General features: G+C 45.8%; 1 protein-coding gene across 3 annotated transcripts in view; it reads left to right on the forward strand.

Moving 5' to 3' along the window:
- Positions 1 to 22,849, forward strand: part of GALNT17 (polypeptide N-acetylgalactosaminyltransferase 17) — a 564,215-nt gene that overhangs the window by 496,527 nt on the left and 44,839 nt on the right. The window lies entirely within an intron of this gene.

Raw genomic sequence — 22,849 nt, forward strand, 5'->3', positions numbered from 1 at the left:
TCAATAAATGCCATGACCTTATATTACAATATTAGAGAATTGCTAACATGTAGCATTTTCTGTATTGTAAGCTCATTCATTGCTGTGTCCTCTTCAGTTTTCTGTCTGTTATGTTTGTTATATTTATACTGAAGCATCTATTGAGATATATATGACAATATCTATGAACGCGCTACTTCCTCCCACATTTTTTAATCAACAAGCCGTATCTTGTATTTTTTAACTGAGGATCTGTGGGACCTCCCCCTGATACCTCCCTCTCCCAGGTGATCAGCATTAGTCTGTGATCGAACGGGGATTTATCAGGGGGTGCTCCTACAGCATTTTGTGTTTGTCATGAAGAAGGACCCTGATGCTATAGAGGTCTGAAACGCGTCACTTGTTGCACCTTGCTGTGTGGAATTTTATAACCGCTGAAATAAAGAAGCCACGTATTCACACCTGGCATGAGCTGGACTTCTCTTTTCTTCTAAATCGCTTGTACATTCCCGCATCTAGGTGCGGCGTCCGTGCCCAGAGGGTGTCGTGGAGCAGGTGAGAGCTGCCTCACACTTAATTATCATACTATATATCTGTACACACTGCATCTATTATATCTCTCATCTCACATATCAGTGCACTACTGTATATAGTATATATCTGTACACACTGCATCTATTATATCTCTCATCTCACATATCAGTGCACTGCTGTATATAGTATATATCTGTACACACTGCATCTATTATATCTCTTACCTCACATATCAGTGCACTGCTGGATATACTATATATCTGTACACACTGCATCTATTATATCTCTTACCTCACATATCAGTGCACTGCTGGATATACTATATATCTGTACACACTGCATCTATTATATTTCTCATCTCACATATCAGTGCACTGCTGTATATAGTATATATCTGTACACACTGCATCTATTATATCTCTTACCTCACATATCAGTGCACTGCTGGATATACTATATATCTGTACACACTGCATCTATTATATCTCTCATCTCACATATCAGTGCACTGCTGTATATAGTATATATCTGTACACACTGCATCTATTATATCTCTTACCTCACATATCAGTGCACTGCTGGATATACTATATATCTGTACACACTGCATCTATTATATCTCTCATCTCACATATCAGTGCACTGCTGTATATAGTATATATCTGTACACACTGCATCTATTTAATCTCTTACCTCACATATCAGTGCACTGCTGGATATACTATATATCTGTACACACTGCATCTATTATACTGTATAATAGATGCAGTGTGTTTGTGTATATTTTATTTAATGTTTGTGTGTGTTAAAATATATCAACAGTATCCACTATAACAGTAACACTATACAGCACCCAGCCCCAGGGCCGGATTAACATAGGGGCTGATGGAGCTGCAGCTCCAGGCCCCTATCATAAAATAGGCCCATCCGCCAGCCAAAAGGCCGTCGGGAGCGGCCGGCGCTAAAAGTCCTCTGTTAGTTTGTACACGGCGCAGCGTGCAGGAGGGATAACCGCGGGCGCACTGAGTTCATATCCGGCGGGCCGCGGCATTACAGGAACAGCTCCAGCTGCTCTGACGTCCTGCCACCGGATATACGTCACAGGATATCCGGCGAAAGGACGTCAGAGCAGCTGGTGCGGTTCCTGTAATGCCGGCCCGCCAGATATGAACTCAGTGCACCAGCGGTTATCCCTCCTGCACCCCAGCAGTTTCGACCAGGCCAGCACACGGACTGTGATGGCCCACAGCGCTCGGCCACACGGAGACAGGCAGCAGCAGGAGCTTCTGGAGGCTGCAGGTATCAGACAAACTCATCTAGTTGGAAGGGAGGGCAATCATAGTGCTGTTATGATTTATGGACACAGCTCTCAGCATGCTTAGCCAGCCTTCTATCTGGCTTTGCATCTTGAGAGTCACAGTCCACAGGCTGTTTCTGAGCCTGTGGACTGTGACTCTCAAGAAGCACAGCCAGATAGAAGGCTGGCTAAGCATGCTTAAAAGCTGTGTCCATAAATCATAACAGCACTATGAAAATTACTGACTGGCTAAGCATGCTGAGAGCTCAGTCTAAATAACATAACACATAAAGAAATTACTGTTTCTAGCTGCTAGTCCACAGTCCACAGCAGCTAGAAACAGTAATTTCTTTAAAGGGATTCTGTCACCAGGTTTCACCCCTCAGCTAAAAATATGCAGATGTTCAGGGCGTCTTCACAATTCCTAATGTGGGCTTATAAATGTCATCTGTGGGCTTATTTAGCTAAAAAAACAGCTTTTACTAACCTGTCAGTCAAACAAATAAGGTGCCCAAGGGGATATTAATGGATGCAAGGTGCCGTCTGCACCCACCGCCGTTCGTGCCCAGCGCCGCCTTTCCGGACTTCTGCGCCGCCTCCTAATCCTCTGTGCCGCCTCTCACCCTCCCTCCCTCCCCCCTCCTTCTGCTGTAAGATTTTGCGCACAGGGCTCTGCCTGATGCGCCGTGCGGACTTCTCCATTTGGCTTCTTACAGCGAAGTGCTCATGCGCCGGCACTTCGCTCAACCCCTGTATGCGCGAGCTCTTACAGCAGGAGGAGGGAGGAGGGAGGGCGAGAGGCGGCACAGAGAATTAGGAGGCGGCACAGAAGTCTGGAAAGGCGGCGCTGGGCACGAACGGCGGCGGGTGCAGACGGCATCTTGCATCCATTAACATCCCCTTGGGCACCTTATTTGTTTGACTGACAGGTTAGTAAAAGCTGTTTTTTAGCTAAATAAGCCCACAGATGACATTTATAAGCCCACATTAGGAAGCGTGAAGACGCCCTGAACATCAGCATATTTTTAGCTGACAGGGGTGAAACCTGGTGACAGAATCCCTTTAATGTGTTATGTTATTTAGACACAGCTCTCAGCTTTCTATCTGACTGGCTAAGCATGCTGAGTGCTGTGTCCATAAATCATAACACAGCTCTATGAAAATTACTGTTTCTAGCTGCTGTTGTCCACAGTCCACAGAAGCTAGAAAACAGTAATCTTCATGTTAAATGATCACTATAGTGTCAGGAAAACAAAGCGGTTTTCGTGACACTATAGTGCCCTGAGGGTGCCCCCACCCTCAGGGTCCCCCTCCCGTGGTCCCCCTCCATGTTGCCAAGATAGACGCCAAATGAAGGGGTAGTTGCAGGAACAAAATACTTTAATGGTATCGATAAAATATATATGTAATTAAGACACTGAGTGCAGTTCCATAAAAAGGCCCAGCAAAATCCTCAGCACCAGGCCCATGATGCTCTTAATCCGGCCCTGCCCAGCCACCTTGACAGTGACCTCCACAGCCCCCCACCCCTTAACACTGACCCCCCACTGTTCCCTATCTCCTTAAAATTGGCCCTCCACAGCATCCCACCCCCTTAACTACAGCACCTGCCCCTTAACACTGACCATAGGTTACAGTCCCCTTAACTGTGGTAGAAAAAATTGCTGCACATTTTGGCCTTCTTCAGCGTATATCGGAGGGCAGGTGCGCTGGACCAGTGCACCTGCCCGCCGTCACTGCCAGATCATATACCGCTGAAGAAGGCCAAAATAGGTTGAAACGTATGGTACTCATGCAATGTGACTCTGAGATATATGGGCATCCACTGGATCATGTATGCAACATTAAATAATTGTGAATAATACATTTCACTGATCAATGGCAAATTGAACTAGCTGTTTGCAGCAATTTTTTTCTACTGCAGATTACGACTAACAAGTCTTTTGCTAGCACCAGCGACAGCAGTGTGCGGTACTTCATTCTGTGAATACAGTCCCCTTCACTGACCTCCAACATTTCCCTTAACAGAGACCTCCACAGCGACTGCCCCTTTAACAGTGACTTCCACAGTGCCCTGCTCCCTTAACAGTGACCTCCACTGTGCCCCGCTCCCTTAACAGTGACCTCACAATACTCCTCTGTCTTAACAGTGACCTCATAGTAACCCACTGCCCCTTCGATAGTGGCCGCTACAGTCCCCTCCTCCCTTAACAGTGACCTCCACAGCAGCCTGCCCCCTTAATAGTAACATCCACAGCACCCTCCTTTTTAATATGACCTCCACAGCGGCCGCCCCTATATTAGTTACCTCCACAGTACCCCGTCTAATTAACACTGTTTTCCACAATAACCCACCTCTTTAACAGTGAACTCCACAGAGCTCTGTTTCCTTAAAATGTGACTACCACAACAGCTGACCATCCCCTTAACTGTGACCGCCACCGTTCCCTGCCCCCTTAACAGAGACCTTCACTGTGCCCGCTCCTTTAACAGTGACTTCCACAGCATCCCATCCTCTTAACCGCCACCCCTTTATTAGTGACTTCCACAGTACCCTATCTCCTTAATAGTGATTTCCACTACAGCCCACCCCTTTAACAGTGGCCTCTACAGCAATATGCCCCTTAACACTGATCTCCATAGCGGACCGTCATCTTAACTGTGACCTCCACAGCAGCCTGCCCCTAGGGTAGCCAGAAGTCTGGTTTTAGGCCAAACAGTCCGACTTTAAGACTCCCTGTCCTCCATCTGGGATGTCCTTATGAACAGTGCTGTGCTGTCTGAGCGTGAGCTGCAGGGAGAAAATGACCATCCCTCCCATCCCTGCAGCTGACAGAAGTTGATTTTTACCTTCATTTTTTAAATCCCCGTCGGCTGCGGAGTGGGGGGGGCGTGACCTGACCGGATCAGGGGCGTGGCTTAGCAGGACCTTGGACTTTTTTTTTTAAGTCCGTCTTTTGAGGGTGGCCTGAATGGTTACCCTACCTGCCTCCTGAACTGTGACCTCCAGAGCACTCCGCTCCCTTAACAGTGTCATCCACAGTGTCCTGCCCCTTTAAAGCTGACCTGCAGCAGAGAAGAAAAATGGCCGGGTTGTTATGGAAACCTGGTGTAAAACTGTGTGTATGTGGAGACTAAGAACCTGTAGATATCCAGAAAAATAAAAAACGGAGACAGCACGTCCAAAAAGGTGCAAAAAGTGGAATTTATTCCGGATGCAACGTTTCGGCTGCGTGTTAGCCTTTTTCAAGCATGCATATACATTTAAAGGTGGGATTTAAATACCCACATACAAAGACTAAGAACCTGTGAGCTTCTATTGGCTGATATGAATTTGGGCAGTTGGGATATGAATAGAAAGACCTGCAGGCTTCTATTGGCTAATGTAGGTCATGTGATGTGCCATATTTGCATTTTATTGGGAATATCTGAGGAAAGGTACATGCTAGAGAGCTGAGACACAGTCTAAAACCTTCCTAGACACCTGATGTAGCTGTTTGCCAAATTTTGTGATTGGAAATGCTAAGGTGCGGATTCTTTTAGCGGACATACACACATACATGCACACATACACTCAGCTTTATATATTAGACTAGTTGAAGGACCCGGCTTCGCTCGGGTATATTTAATCTATTTAATTTAATGTTTGTGTGTGTCAATAAAAGATAGCAACACTATCCACTATAACAGTGATATCTACAGCACCCAGCCCCCAAAACAGTGACCTCCACAGCCCCCCACCCCTTAACACTGACCCCCCCACAGTGCCCCGTCCCTTAAAATTGGACCTCCACAGCAGCCAACCCCCTTAACTTTGACCTTAACAGCAGCCTTCCCCTTTAACAGTGACTTTCACAGCATGCCACCCCCTTGACAGTGACCTCCACAGGGGCCCGCCCCCTTAACAGTGGCCTTTACTGGATCGGGGCATGTCCTTTTGAACAGCTCACTCTAAGACAGTAGCACTGTGCTGTCTGAGTGTGAGCTGCAGGGAAAAACTCACCCTTCCCCCCCACCTCTGCAGCTGACAAGTTAGAAGTTGATTTTTACCTTCATTTTTTAAATCCCTGTCGACTAAGGAGTGGAGGGGGCGTGGCATAATCAAATATGGGCATGGATTAGCGGGACCTAGAAGTTGATCTTTAACTTAATTTTTTCTAACTCTGTCAGCTGAGGAATGGGAGGGGGCGTGGCCTAACCAGATCGGGAGCGTGTCCTTTTGAACAGCTCACGCTAAGGGTCCATTCACATGTCCGTAGAATGGGTCCGCATCCATTCCGCAATTATGTGAAACAGGTGCGGACCCATTAATTCTCTATGGGGTCGGAAGAGATGCGGACAGCACACTGTGTGCTATTCGCATCCGCATTTCCGGAGCGCGGCCCCGATCTTCCAGTCTGCAGCACCGGAAAAAAATAGAGCATGTCCTATTATTGTTCGCAATTGCGGACAAGAATAGGCATTTCTATGGGGGTGTCGGCTGGATGTATTGCGGATCTGCAATGCACTACGGAAATCTGAATGGAGCCTAAGTGTAGGTGAGCCTAAGTGAGTGTGAGCTGAAGGGAGAAAGTCACAGTCCCTCCCACCTCTGCAGCTGACAGAAGTTGATTTTTACCTTCATTTTTTCAATCCCCGTCGGCTCATGAGCAGATCAGGGGTGTGGCTTAGTGGGACCTGGGGTTTTAAGTCTTTCGAGGGTGGACACATTGTGGCAGGGGGCGTGTCTGGGCTCCTTCCTGCAAGAGTGACGCCCCTCTGGGCACCTTACTGGCTCACTTGCATATCAAATAAACTGGATTTTCAGAGGATAAAAACTGGAACAAAGGCACATCTTGAAATAAGGTACTAAGTGCTATTAGGCCATGGCTTTACTTCAATAGCAATTATCCTGGTGACAAATTTCCTTTAACCCCTTCCCGACCTATGACGTACTACTACGTCATGGGAACCACTGTGTTCCCGTAAATTGACGTAATAGTACGTCATAGTGATCGCGCGGGCACCGAAGCGGTGCGCGCAATCACTGCAGGGGCCCGGCAGTCTGTGGTAGCCGGGCCCCTGCTGTATGCATCGGCATCGCTGTAAAAGCCAATGTCGGCAGATTAAATCCTTTTATGCCGCGGTCCACGCTGACCGCGACATAGAAGAGGTTTGTGTCGGGTGAGCGATCGCATCGAGTCCCCGCGCTGCTGTGGCGGGGACCCGATGCGACACAAGGCAGCCCGATGCCATGAAGAGGCTGCCCAATGCCTTGCGCGGCATCAGGAACTGCCTTCTACGGGTGCCGAGGAGATCCAGCCTCAGGCTGGGTCTCCTAGGCAACCTGTTAGTGCATGACACTGAGTCATACACTAACAGGCAATGCAATACAATACAGATGTATCATCCCACAAAAAATTAGCCCCTACCTAAGACAATCGCCCAAAAAATTAAAAAACTATAGCTCTCAGAACATGTAGACACTAAAACATAATTTTTTTATTTCAAAACTGCTATTATTGTGCTAAAGTGAAATACAGTTAAAAAAATATACATATTAGGTGTCGCCACGTCCGTAACAACCAGCTTTATTAAAATATCACATGACCTAACCCCTCAGATGAACACCGTAAAAAAAAAAATACAAAAAAAGCAATTTTTGTCACATTACATCACAAAAATTGCAACAGCAAGTGATCAAAAAGGCGTATGCCACCCAAAATATTACCAATCAGACATTCACCTCATCCCGCAAAAAATTAGACCCTACCTAAGAGAATCGGTCAAAAAATTAAAAAGCTATGGCTCTCAGATTTTGGAGACACTAAAATATGATAATTTTTTGCTTCAAAACTGCTATTATTGTGCTGAAGTGTTTTTTTTTCTTTTTTTAAGTATACATATCAGGTATCGCCACGTCAGTAACAACCAGCTCTATAAAAATATCACATGACCTAACCACTCAGGTGAACACTGTAAAAAAAAAACGGTGTAAAAAAAAAATCTATTTTTGTCAAATTATATCACAAAAATTGCAACAGCAAGTGAACAAAAAAATGTATGCCGCCCAAAATAGTACCAATCAGACCATCACCTCATCCCACCTCGATCAATAATAATAATAATAATATTAACAATAAAAGAATACTGACTCTAGGACTCGCCTACAGTAAACAACCTCATCAAACAGGCTGTCTCTGATAGCATTTCAATTTTGTTTGAAGATGGCGCCCTATATGATCTATTAAAAGATAGATATAGGGTTGTCCCCAAACATTCTCCTACGCTGGCGTCCTCTCTCTCCCCTTCTCTATTTACATCCATGCCCAAAAAAACATAGCACATGGTTAAAATACATTGGATTTAGTCGATGTGGCAGCAACCCATGTAGAACATGCAATTATGTAGTGCCCACAAAAATCTTTAATGATTCGGATCATAGTACAAGCTTTACCATCAAATCCTACATAAATTGCAATACGATGGGGGGTCATATATGTAATTAAATGCACACAATGTGATTTATTATATGTGGGCAATACAACAAGAAAACTTAAAACAAGAATTATGGAACATCTCAACTACATTACAAATGCCTCTTATACCAACATCTCCAGTGCAGCCAAACATTTTATCATCAAACACAACAGAAGTTTACAGTTTTTTTGTGCTTATGGTATAGAAAAGGTTTGCTCTCCTTTTTTGTGGAGGCAACCTGAAAAGACTTATTTTACAGAGGAAAGCCTTCTGGATCTTCTGTTTGAAAACCAGAAGCCCTGCTGGCTTGAATCTAAAGAAAGAGCTTATGTATGTCTATTGAAAACAAACATGGAGCTCTCATTGTGTTTATATATAAATTTTAAACGGATGTTTTGGTGGATTAGCCTAGCCTTCTATATCAAATGTTTTCCGGCCTATGCCAGTATTCAGACCAAGCGGTTTGCTAGCAGACTCCAGCACTACCATACATGGTATATTTGGTGGTTGATTGGTGGTCTCCCTTTGCAGACATATTTGTGTGGTCTTTATTGCATTCTTTTTCTATTTTTAATCACATGATCACTATGTTTTTTTCTGGTTTTGTTTAATAACTTTTGTATGCTTTCTGAATATGCTGTCAACAGAATCCCTGGGATCTCTTCCCACTAGCTGGATTAGTGATCACACATGATCTCTTTTCCCATCCCCCATTCAGGGCAGTAGCTTAGACTGAAATTTTATTTATAAGCCCAGCTGCGGAGAGATTTCCCACAAGTCATGAGTAAGAACAGTTTTGTTTGAAACGCGTTGACTTTAAGATGGATGTCACTGGATGTCGTGGAATTGCTGCCTGAATTTTACCACTGCAATAAAGGAACGCACAGCTTTATATTTTCCCGGTGCTGGATTCATTTATTAGTCAAGCATCTCAAGTTCTTACCTTTTCCGTGCACCAGGAGCTCATTGTTACAGAATGATACAGCAGGTGAGCTGGACTTTGGCTACCGATATTCTCAGTACACAGAGTGCCTGGAGTGTCATGAACTACACAGTGATATGGACACAGGGAGACATATTCACAGTTCACACGACACAGGAGGCTGCAAACCACACATAGACCAAAGCAATTTGGTCTATTTCAATAACTCCCATTTCACTTTTAAGCAAGGCTGTTTTCCATGCAAAAAAGTCAAACAAAGGAGGACGTTAAAGAGCCAGGACAGGAAGTAGAATACACGGAGTACTTCAAAAATAATATCCGGAAAACCAGCCACCCCATTTTTGGAGAAAAAAAAAAGAAAGAAGAATTCACATACCGGGAGTTAATATATGATCAAACATTTTTTAATGGTAGCATCCCTTTAAATGTAATATTATTCACATAGTATCTGCCTCTATTCTACTTCTCTAAACTATATCTTCAATTCATAATACAGAGGTAGTCACTGTTCTCATCAACACCACAAAATCCAGCTCTTTGCTTAGTCAGCCCTGTGACACAAAGCAGAACTCGATGAATCAATGGACAACTTTGGCACACTAATCTGATGATAAATGGTCACAATGTTCCAGGGTTGAAGAGTGACATTGGAAGTAAACTTACTTCAAAGAAGCGTTTTAAAACATAATGTACAAATAAGCAGTTCGAAATTTCAAATCAGATTCAGCTACACAGGCCTTGCTCTACTATTATGTCTGTTGATATACCGGTAGCGTCCCTGTCTCACAACCCCAAACACTACTCTTCACTTTTGACTTCCTAATTTCCATTTTGTCCTCTAGTACCCCCCTTTCAGCTCATGACTGCTTACGGTATTTCAAACCCAAGATCAACACCACCAACTGCACTGTGTTTTTGCTTCATATTCTTCTTCACCTCTATGCCACTCTAAGGGCCTATTCACACCACTGTATGTGCGGATCCGTACCCGTTCTGGAATTTTGCGGCAGGTCTGCGGATCCATTCATTTATATGGGCCCTCAAAAGATGCGGACAGCACACAGGGGGCGGTTTTTTGTCTCCCCGAGCGAAGCTGCACATCGGGTCCGGCATAGCAGCCGGGCACATGGGCGTGCGTTCCAGGCTGGAACGCACTCCTCTTCCGGCGCCTACAAATGACGTCACCCACCCCTGCCTGGTCTCCCTGGCTGCGATGTGAGCTTGCGTTCCACGCTGGGCGCGGGCTCACGGGCAGCCAGGCCAGACGGGGAGAGGAGAGAAGAAGTGTTAGAAATAAATTAATTATTAAATAAAGCAGTATAAGCATGTGCAGCAAACCCACCACATAGTGTGTAAAAAAAAAAAAAAGAAAGGGGGAATGTAAATAAGGTACGTTCTGGAAAACCCGCCATATAGTCCGCCAAAAAAATGAATACGGTATTTACTGAAAAACCCGCCATATAGTCGAAAATAAAAAAAAGGGTATTACAGGAAACCCGCCATATAGTCAAAAAATAAAAATTAAATTTCATTTAAATATGATATTAGTTTTAATCAAGCCCAAATTATTTTTTTATAAAATTCGGGTGTCCACGTAGGACCGGTCTGGCTCCTTCCCACTTCAGGCATCGGGTCACGTCCGAGGTGTCTGGTCTTCCTGGTTCGCCCAGGCCATCGTGTTTTGTCATGTCGCCGAGTCTTTGTCTGCTGGTCACAGTCGGGTGTCCGGTCACGGTTGGTGGCGCCCCCTCCTTCCCTGGTACGCCCAGGGCTCGGCTCACTCCTGGTACGCCCAGGTCTTCACGTTTCTTGTCTTTCACACAGGTTCACGCACCTGTCCTTCGGCTTCAAGTCTCCCTAAGCGGCCATCTTCGGCTTCTCCCCTGGTCATTCTTGCTTTCCGTAAATCCGGGGTTCATGGCTTACCACTGCCCTTCGCGGGCCGCTGCTACGCGCAGCCTCTATTTCAGGGCTACGCGCCATCTCTCCTGTCAAACCGCCTGGTTCGCTCAGGCGACTCTCTTCGGTCAGGTGTCCGATCCGATGCGCTTGGATGGTCGCTTGGCCTTAGGGTGAGCCCCAGCCTGGCCAGTTCGCCTGGTTCCGCAGGTTGGTGGACACCCATGGCCTCTGCACTTTCAAATGTTTTTTCGCCTGTTGCTCTATTTACAGGAGTTTGTTCCCAGTTCTCCGTTCCTTTTCTGTCCTGTTCAGGTAAGTTCGCACTGGCACCACCTCGATCCCAGTCAAATCATAACCACGCGTTAATTGTCTTCGTCTGTTCGGTTAGGCCAGGTTCGTCTGAGCCGTCTCGTGAATTCCGTTACCGGTACGTGTCTCTCTGTCGTGCACCAATCTAATCTCCAAGTACGTCGTCACCCTCTTTTTTTTTTTATTTATTTTTTTCTCCCTTTATTTTGTCATGCCTTGTATTTTTTAGCTGCTCTGCCATGTCTCGAGCCTCGGATATGGAGGATGGCCTTTCCATCTCCGGCTCGATCGTGTCAAGCCAAGCGGGTCCCTCATCCCTTCGGAGCTGGACCATCCCAAAACTGTCCCCACCCGACCACCGCAAGAAAGGCAGAATTATACAAACTGCTCATGACCAGCCCTAGCACCGCGGCAGTGCAACCGGAGGCGTCGGCCATCCAGTTGTCCCTGGTGGACTCGGTAGCGGACGTTCGGGCAAGAGTTTCGGAGCTCGAATCCCGGCCACCCGTTGTACCCCCGGCTCCCGTTCCGCTGATGACTCCATCTACATCAGACTGGCTGGCTACAGGTACGCCAAGACCCATTCCACAGGTGTCCCCCTCTCACTTCATTCCTGATAACCTTAAGAGAGACATCCTGGCGGGGAAAGATGTCAATCTGGCATCAATCCTTATTGCCGCTCAAGATGTTCCCGAGAACCGGGTCATCAACTGTGGCGATGTGTCGGTGGTCCTTCGGGCCAAGGATTCACGGCTCAACCGCAAGTTGACCATCCCGGAATTTGTCCTGGCCTTCAGCCTCTTCAGGGACATCGTCTGCACCGCACAGCCAGAGAGAAGAGAGGAACTGGACAGCTATTTGTACCTGGTCACTGACCTAGGGCACAAGTATGGTGGGTCGGCCTTCTATGACTACCACCGTTCCTTTGCAGCCAAGGCGGCTGCAGCCCTGGCCCAGTTCCAGTATGTCACCAGCTGGTCCTTGATTGACACCGAACTTTTCTGCCGTCACTTCGCTGGCCTCAGGGCGCCCAACTGTACGACATGTCAGTCGATTTTCCACTCCTCTGAATGGTGCCCCAATACCGCGCACCCGTCTCAGGACAGGGCCATCCCGGGGACCTCCGGATCGTTTCCATCCAACCCCTCCACAGACAAGCTCGGCAGACCTATTGTCTACCTGGGGAAGAGCCAGGTCTGCAATAACTTTAATTCAGGGGGGTGCTCATATGCCAGCTGCAGATCACTCCATGTCTGCTCCCTGTGCTTCAGGGCCCACCCACGGTCCGCCTGCCCAAAGAAGTCTTCCAAAGGTTCCTGACTAGCGGACATCAACGTGGACCTCTTGGCGGCACTCCTTCACGATCACCACGATCAGGACTTCGTGGCGTTCCTGTTGGCAGGCTTCCGCCAGGGGTTCCACACAGGGCTCATCGCTCTGCCACAGGTGCCCTGGGAGGGCAGGAATCTGCTGTCCGCCACCCTGGACCCTCCAGCAACTAGCGAGTTGCTCCAGTCGGAGGTATCCAAGGGGTTCCTCATAGGCCCGTTCCCACGCATCCCGTTTTCCTCATGGCGCATTAACCCCATCGGCTTGGTGGCAAAGAAGAACACCAATAAAAAAAGATTAATTTATGATCTGTCCGCCCCTCATGTGTCCTGTGTTCCGAGCCTCATTTCTCCGATTCCCTCGGAGGAGTTTTCCATGCGTTATTCCTCAGTGGACGACGCCATCCAGGCCATCTTGTCGCATGGTAGGGGCTCTTGGCTGGCAAAAGTTGACATTGCGGATGCAATTAAACTCCTTCCCATCCTGCCGCAGTTATGGCAATTCTACGGCATTGAGTGGGCCAGCCAGTATTTTTTCGCCAACAGGCTCACGTTTGGATCCAAGAGTAGCCCATGGTTATTCGACCAGCTGGCCAAGGCGCTACATTGGATCCTGATCCATCATGGGGGCCTCCGGTTGGTCATCCACTACCTTGACGATTTTCTTGTTGTCGAGGATCCGCAGGGCGGGTCCGGCATACTCTCCTTCCTCCTCGGATTGTTTGCCAGTCTGGCTGTTCCGATCGTGGAGTCAAAGACTGAGGGTCCGGCCACGAGGGTATCATTCTTGGGCATCGTCCTGGATTCGGTTCTGTTGCAAGCCAGCCTACCAGAGGAGAAACTCGCTCAGTGTCGGGAGGTCATTTATGCCTCACTAGAGTCAAGTTGCAGTCTCTTCAGGGGCGGCTCAACTTTGCCTCCAGGATTATGCCCCAGGGGAAAACCTTCGTGTCAAGGCTGCTCCAGCTTCTTCCCTCGGCACCCGAACAGGACAGCATCATCTGATTGGACGGCCAGGCCAGGCCATGGCCATGTGGGAGTTGCTCCTGTCCTGATGGAACGGCGTCTCCTTTTTCGTATCACCTTGGTCTTTCTCCTGCCCGACCATTTTTTCAGACGCAGCTGCATCTTGCGGCTACGCTGCCATTTGGGGTTCCCAGTGGCTAGCGGATAATTGGCCCAGTGCCATCTTAGAGGAGGCTGAATCCATCCGCACCTCCTCTCTGTTGGAATTGTACCCCATTGTGGCAGCGGCTCAGGCATGGGGCCACCTCTGGGCTAACTTACCGGTGATGTTTGTGACAGATAACCAGGCCTTGGTCGACATCTTGGCCAAGGGCAGGGCCAAGTCCCCCAAGATCATGGCGCTGTTGCGCCAGCTGGTTTGGCTGGCCCTGTCACATAACTTCCACGTGCATTGTAGCCACATCCCGGGGGAGAGGAATATAGCAGCCGACGCGCTGTCCAGATTTAATTTCGAACTTTTCTTCCAGGTCATGCCGGAGGCCGAGCCAAGCAAGTTTCCCACCCCGCCCTTCAGTTCCCTGACAATGGACTAGGCATACTCGTCTCGTCAGTAAGGGACCTGGCGCAGCAGTCCCTTGCCCCAAACACGGCCAGGAACTACCTTTCAGGCCTGAAAACCTTCCAGGAGTTTTCACGTCTGTACCCGCAGGCTGGCCTGGCGGACTTTCCTTACATCATGGCCTTAACCGCCCATTGCCACCACCAGTTACACCTCTCCTATAACACCATTAGGTTGTACCTAGCGGGCGTCCAACACCACACCATGCTCCGCAACCCGGGGGGCGGGTCCATTTTTTTCGCGCATGCAGTCAAGGCCACCTTGCGGGGGGTCCAGAAGGGTGGGTCCAATCCCCCGTCCCGCAGGCAGGGCGTCACGGGGGAGATGTTCCGGAAATTATCTTCAGCCCTGGATGGTGCTCCTTTTGGGCCCTTTCCCAGCTTGGTCATCAAAGCTGCCATGTACTTAGGATTTTACAGCTTCCTTAGGCCAGGCGAGTTCACGTGCGGTACGGCGGGACGGTGCAGCCTGCACAGAGAGCAGCTGGTGAGGGTTATTGACCATTACGCGCTGAAGATAATTACCACCAAAACCAGTCAAACTGGCCCCCCGGTGGAGGTCCAGTTTTTTCCCACTAGCAATGAATGGTGCCCGATACAGGTGTTTGACCGGCTCATCCTCGCCCTCCGGAATGCGCCACCTCACAGCCCTCTGCTACCCCATCTGAAGGGAGCTCTCACCACGGCGCAATTCATCAGCCACATCCGCACGGTGGCTGCTGGCTTAGGATTGGACTCAGGAGCGATATCCGGTCATTCCTTCCGCATTGGTGCAATCTCCGCGGCTTCCCGTCGGGGGGTCCCCGCCCATGTCATCCGAAATATGGGGAGATGGCGCTCGTCTTGCTTCGCCAGATACATACCTAACCCGCAGGTGGAGATTTCGCAGGCATTTCGGTCTTTGGTGTTATAAGGTAATAAAGTCTTGCACCTTAACTATTGTTGTCATTTTTGCCCCCTTTTAGGCTACTCTCTTACCTGGCTCCAGGCACACCCCAGCCGGTTTAGGTTCCAAGCAGGCACGCTGCCCAAGTTTCGTATTTAGCCTCGACCACAAGTTGGTAAGGCTGAGGTTCAGCCTGCATTTGTGGGAGGTGCTTGAGCCTTTTTAAACCCCCACTTACCTCATCACAGTGAGCGTTCTGGTTTTTGGTCCCACCCACCCATTCCCTTCATTCCAAGGGTCCTCCTTAGGGTAGCCCCCTTTTAGGCTACTCTCATACCCGGCTCCAGGCACACCCCAGCCGGTTTAGGTTCCAGGCAGGCACGCTGCCCAAGTTTCGTATTTAGCCTTGACCACAAATATATATATATATATTTGTACATACAATGTATTTTTCTAATGAGGTATTCGTTTTTTTTCTTATTCAAAAATTTATTTTTTTCTGAAAAACCTTAGCTCGCAAACCCACGTCAAGGGTCTTCATTCTCTTGCGAGTCCCTAATCTAATCTAACAATATGGGAACTAACTAACTAAAAATTTCAGTTTAGATAACCATAACCCAAGTTTTATCTACGACTACCACAAATGCTGTTCAGCTGCCATGATAATGCACCCTCTCTACTAATGAAGTAATCCGCAAAGAGTTCTCAAACTGCTAGTCCAGCAGATCCAGGTCTTCCATGCGGATTATGGTCTAATCCAACAGATGTGATTGTCAGAGAAGGGGCCACTTCAGCTTCGGAGAGTGCATCATGAATCCTGGTGAAATTGTGTAAAATCACACAAGCCTGTATCACCAGGGTGGAATTTTGCAGACTCATTTGCAAGGATGACATGAACACTCTTCATTTCTTGGACAGTATTCCAATAGCACATTCAACATATCGATGTGCATGAGACAGACGACAATTGAATACGCACTTTCGATCATCCAAATCTGTGAGGTTTTACGCAACTTTGAGTTATCAACACAGATGGTGAGCGGCGATGCCGCTATTATCAGCGTGACAATCCCACTTCTGTGTCTACTGAACCGCTTGCTGCTCACCATGAAGGTGGATGCTTTGCATGTAGAAGAGGTGGAAATGGGGAAAGACAGTACACAGGGTGATAGCCAGACCACACTCCTTTCGTCTTCTCAATGCGAATTGGATGATGAGGAGGAGCAAGAGATGGTTGCCTCCGCTACAGAGAGTAGTACCCATAGCAGGTTTATTCCATCTGTTCAGCGTGGATGGGCCAAAGAGGGAGAAGAGGATGAGGTGATTGAGAGTAATCCTTCTGATGAGGACAGCGAAGTCTTGTCTGTTGGGACTCTGGCACACATGGCTGACTTTGTTATGCTGCATTTCCCGTGACCCTTATGTTCTACGCATTTTGGCCAACCCGATTACTGATTTTTCACCCTTCTCGACCCCCGCTACAAAGAGAACTTCTCATCTATCATTCCTGTGGTGGAGAGGACTAGCAAAATGGTGCAATACCAGAAGGTCTTTGTGGAGAAATTGCTCCAAAAATTTCCAGCTGACAATGCGGGCTGCAGAGTACGTAGTTCCTTGGGCAACCGAGGAGGGGAGATAAGGGGAACACATAGCAGTTCCAACAGAGGCAAGGCAACACTCTCCAAGGCCTGGGATAGTTTTATGACACCCCGCCAGCACCCTCACCCTGATGGGCAGCCTAGTGTCTCAAGGACAGAAAAAACTATTGGGTGTCAAAGCTGGACACGTGGCACGAACTGGCACTTTATGCCTTGGAGGTGCTGGCCTGCCCTGCCGCCAGCATTTTGTCAGAGCGGGGTATTTAGTGCTGCTGGGGGCATAATAACTGATAGTGATGAGCGGGAGGTGCCATATTCGATTTCGCGATATTTCGCGAATATTCGAATGAATATTCGTGTTATATTCGTCGAAATTGAATATTCGTAATTATTCTAATTATCGCGAATAATTTACGATTATTTTTTTCCGCGTATTGCGATTATTTATCTTGATAGTATAAGGCAACGTTCCTATGCTAATTGACTATGGCTAGGCTAATATGTGTATTTTACGAAATTTCGTGATTTGCTCTAACTTCGTCTCTTAGAATATTACGAATATTCTAAAATACGAAGTTAGAGCAATATTACGAAATTTCGTAAAATACACATATAGATTGTAATTTAGCTAATATAGTGCTATAATCCCTTTTTTTGCCTCTAATTTTTTTTGCCTCTTCTGAACTTAAGTTTTGTGAAATATGTACACTATTAAAAAATATTACTATAGCAGTATATTAGCTTAAATACAATCTATGTGTATTTTACGAAATTTCGTAATATTGCTCTAACTTCGTCTTTTAGAATATTCGTAATATTCTAAAAGACGAAGTTAGAGCAATATTAAGAACATTTGCAAAAGCCGAAATTGCGATGCGAGTAATATAATACGAAATCATCGCATGAAGATTTCAACTTAGCACTGCTATATTCCATATTCTAGCCTAATATGGAATATAGCTGTGCTAAGTTAGCACTGCTATATTCCATACTAGGCTAGAATATGGAATATAGCAGTGCTAAGTTGAAATCTTCATGCGATTATTTCGTATTATATTACTCGCATCGCAATTTCGGCTTTTGCAAATGTTCTCAATATTGCTCTAACTTCGTCTTTTAGAATATTACGAATATTCTAAAAGACGAAGTTAGAGCAATATTACGAAATTTCTAAAAGACGAAGTTAGAGCAATATTACGAAATTTCGTAAAATACACATAGATTGTATTTAAGCTAATATACTGCTATAGTAATATTTTTTAATAGTGTACATATTTTACAAAACTTAAGTTCAGAAGAGGCAAAAAAAATTAGAGGAAAAAAAAAGGGATTATAGCACTATATAAGCTAAATTACAATCTATATGTGTATTTTACGAAATTTCGTAATATTGCTCTAACTTCGTCTTTTAGAATATTCGTAATATTCTAAAAGACGAAGTTAGAGCAATATTAAGAACATTTGCAAAAGTCGAAATTGCGATGTGAGTAATATAACACAAAATAATCGCATGAAGATTTTAACTTAGCACTGCTATATTCCATATTCTAGCCTAGTATGGAATATAGCAGTGCTAACTTAGCACAGCTATATTCCATATTAGGCTAGAATATGGAATATAGCAGTGCTAAATTGAATTCTTCATGCGATTATTTCGTGTTATATTACTCGCATCGCAATTTGCGAAATTTCGTAAAATACACATATAGATTAGATTGTAATTTAGCTAATATGGAATATAGCAGTAAGTTGAAAACGCCACTGACTGGAGCAGCCAGGAAGCCAGGAATCCAAAGGACAGGTAAGAACAACTTTAGAGAAGTGGGAAAGAAAAAAATATAATAATAAAAAAAAAAAACGAATATTCGAATTCGCGAATATATAGAACGATATTCTAAATATTCGCGAAATCTCGAAATTGCGATATTCGAGAAAAAAATTCGCAATTCGAATATTCGCGCTCAACACTAATAACTGATAAGCGCATCCAACTGTCAATTTAAAATGCTGACAGGTTGACTCTTATCAAAATGAACAAGGCCTGGATTGCCCCTGACTTCTAGACTCCACCAGAGGAAAGCTGATGAACATAAAGGCACAAAAAATGTGGCTTTTATGGTGTGCTGAATACACTGTATTCCCATGCACCCCTTCCACCACAAAAAAGGGTATATGGTTCAATCTTCCTTTTCTCATCCTCCTCCTCGTCCATCATCTCAACATGCTTATTAGGCTGCCCTCGCTCCTAATGTTTTTTAGGGTCAGCTCAACAGCAGACCCTCACCCCTAATGTTTTAGAGGGTCAGCAGAAGACCCTCAGCCCTAATATTTTAGAAGGTCAGATCAGCAGCAGACCCTCACCCCTAATATTTTAGAAGGTCAGATCAGCAGCAGGCCTTCGCCCCTAATGTTTTAGATGTTCAGCCCAGGAGCAGAACCTAATCCGTAATGTTTTAGGTCATATCAGCAGACGACCTTCACCCCTAATGTATTAAAAGGTCAGATCAGCAGCAGACCCTCACCCCTAAAGTTTTAGATGGTCAGATCAGCAGCAGACCTCACCCCTAATTTTTTAGATGGTCAGATTAGCAGCATGCCCTTGCCCCTAATGTTTTAGATGGACAGCTGAGCAGCAGAACCTCACCCCTAATGTTTTAGAAGGTCAGATCAGCAGCGGATCCTCACCCCTAATGTTTTAGAAGGTCATATCAGCAGCAGACCCTCACCCCTAATGTTTTAGAGGGTCACCAGCAGGCCCTTGCTCCTAATGTTTATGAGGGTCACCAGCAGGCCATCAATCATTATTTTTTAAGGGTGTGTATGATGCCCTCCTTTATGTGTAATTAAAAGTGCATTGGAGTGTTGGTTCCTTTACATTTTTGACATCCCTTTCCCTTAGTGCATAGGCTTTATGAGTGTAGGAGTCCCACTACCTGAACAATTGTACCACAATGTGAATTAGTTTGTATCGGAGTGCCTCTTACTTTTTGGCAGCACTTGCACTTTATATACAAGTACATATACAGAAAATAATGTTTCCTAACAATTTTTCCTCTAAAATCGATTCTATCTTCGGTTTGGTGCGTATTATTGTCAGTCTGTAAAAGTGGCGTACTACTCAGACAACTTCGTTCCCAGCAGCGACCTGGGAGTCCAAGATGCATCCAGACATCCCCCCCATGCTGTTCCTCACCATGGGTTCTCCTATTGACTTCCATTGTGCCCATGTGCTCTGTCGAGCACCCGAGCATCCCGAAGTGTTGTACTCGAGCGCCCGAGCACTTTGGTGCTTGACCAACACTAATGAAAACCTCTTTCCCTAATGTGAAGCAGGCAGTGGTGGGCCTGTGGGAACAGGACTTGGGCAGGCAATTTTCACCCACTGAAATACGCAAACTACTAATTGCACCTCACAAATTATCTAGATGTGTATGTATACAAGAAAATGTGTACAAAGTGCTTTCTCAGTGGTATAGGACTCCAGATAAAATAGCCTCTTTTGCTTCCAATGTACCCAATCTGTGCTGGAGATACCACTCCCGTTATCCGCATATGATGGGCCTGTAGTAAAATACTGGACTGGTCGAAAACTATCTTTGCATAAAGCAACGAGATATGCTGCACATCCCATCCTTGCCTCACCTGATATGCCTCTTTTAAGCCTTGGTCTTTCAGGCAAGCAGAATCACGTGGGAACACTTTTTTCTCCCCTAATAACAGCAGCCCACTTGCTGATATCACTATATTGGCGTTCTGAAGAATCCCCAACCCTCGACCATTGGGTTAGCAAGGTAGACCAGTTGTATAGATTTGAGGAATTGTCCCACTGGGAACTCTGCACTAGACACGTTTTATCCTCTATTTGGCAACCTTGGCAGAAATATAGACACTTTAATTGTGATAGCACCAACTCAAGCTCTCTTCTCCCCCTACCCCTTTTACAGCTTAAGTGGCATCCTGGTGCCCACAAGTTTTATTGCTCCATGTCCAATTTACTGTTTACTGTTTAAAAGGACATTTTAGTACTCGTCCAGACCAAATATATATTTTTATGGTATTAGTGTGATAATGGAACACTTTGCAGGCCTGCGAGCCTATCCTTTGTTTTACATGGCATTATTTCATGGTTTGTATAATATTTATATGACTAATAAAAATATAAGTTATAAAAAAAAAATCATTACAATTTCCACTAAATCAGAGGTGTGTTTTTTTTGGGGGGTCAGCGGACCTACAGTAATTGAATATGTTTTTGTCATCTCTTTCTCAGTAGCAGTGCATTGCATATACTGTACATTTGACCATGGTAAAACTGAAAAATATATGTTACAGTTCTAGTACCAGGTGCACAGTGTGTGGGGAAAGGTCCCCTGGGGCACAATTGGATATAAAAGTACATATATCATTACTACATAAAGTCGTGGTATAGCAGCAATATATGAGTTAATGGGGTTTTCCAAGACTTTAATTCCTCAGGAAAGGTGATCAGTATCTGATCGTGTTGGTCTGACACATGGGACCCCCGCCGTTCAGCTGTTTGAGAAGGCAGCAGCGCTTGCAGTAGCGCTGTGGCCATCTCGCTGCTTTCCGCATGCCATTGACGACACGTGTCCTAGCTGCAAAACCAAGCACAGCCACAATCCAATGTACGCTATTGTGCTTGGTAAGCTGTGAGAAGGCCGCAGCACACATAGGCGCGTCAGTGGCTTCTCATACAGTCGATTAGCGGAGGTTGCATAGGTCCCGGCTGTCGGACCGCCATGAATCAGATGCTGATGACCTCTTCAGATATTAAAATATCGGTAATCCCTTTTAACTTAAATTGTATGTCTGTTTAGAACAGTTTTTGGCTTCAAATGTGGTTCATGTGTTACTTTAATGAAGAAACATGGATCATATTAAAAGAAACAAAAAGGAGTGTTTATTTTTATTTATTTTTTTAAGTTGTCTCATGACAAGGAAATTTGATTTAGATATACATTTCACCCTGCAGCAACTATTCAAATTAATGATTCACCTTTAGAAATGAGCGAAGTTTTGAAAAAATCGATTCAGCAACTTTGCCGGCGTTAGCCAAGAAATTACATTTGTTCCAAATTAATTCTTCACTAATCATTATAAATCAGGTATACCCAGGCCACTGTGGCTTAGGGTACAGCCACATTGAGCGGCCGTGCTGTGGGCGGGTTGTGGCCATGCTGGGGTGAAGAACTGCACAGCCAATCAGCCCGCAGCTGCCCTTCATTTAATATTGAAGACTGCACTGTATAGCGGGTCTTCATTGTTATTGGTCGTGCGGAACCTTTAATGCACCTTTAAACAGGGGATGTTGCTGGTATGGGGTTTGGCTGGTTAGGTGGGGGCACAATCTGCATATTGCTGTTCCTGCAATCTCCTCCAGGTTATTTAACAGTAAACACAGAATATTAATCAGCTTTGGCATATCCACTTTTCCAACCCCAGCCCTTCTTCTGCCATCTGCTTTTCCTCCTTTTCTACATCATATAATATCAATGAGAATATGTCATCAGGAACATCCTGCTCCTCCTCTCTCTGCATCTTGCTGACTTTTCTAGGAGGTAAAGCCAGAAAAAGATGAGGATGGTCATCATTAAGAACCTGCCCCCCCCTTATGGATGCAGACTGGATGGTATTGGTTGGCATGCTGGCAGTGGAATAATAAAGGCATCCATCTTATTGGTATTGAATGACATATCTTAGTTTTAGGCTGATGTAGAAATAAGTAAATGTAGGAAAAAATCTATAAATCTGACGCAGCATAAATCTCCCTGCCCTCTCCCTTCACTTCCCCAATATTCCAATATTCTATTAACTGTTTTCAGCAACACTGTCCCTAGCGCATGAGTGCTTGCCATGTCTCTCCTGATGCTCAGCTCACAAGAAAATGACGTAGACCACGGGGAATGAGGGTCTTATAGGGCTGTGACATCACAGGGGATGGCGATCTGCGGATTGGCTGGCTGCACGGCATTATGGGTGATCTCGCGTTCCTGGGCTTCTTATTTTCAC

Source organism: Bufo gargarizans, chromosome 3 (assembly GCF_014858855.1).
Source record: "Bufo gargarizans isolate SCDJY-AF-19 chromosome 3, ASM1485885v1, whole genome shotgun sequence".
In the NCBI taxonomy this organism is placed as follows: Eukaryota; Metazoa; Chordata; class Amphibia; order Anura; family Bufonidae; genus Bufo; species Bufo gargarizans.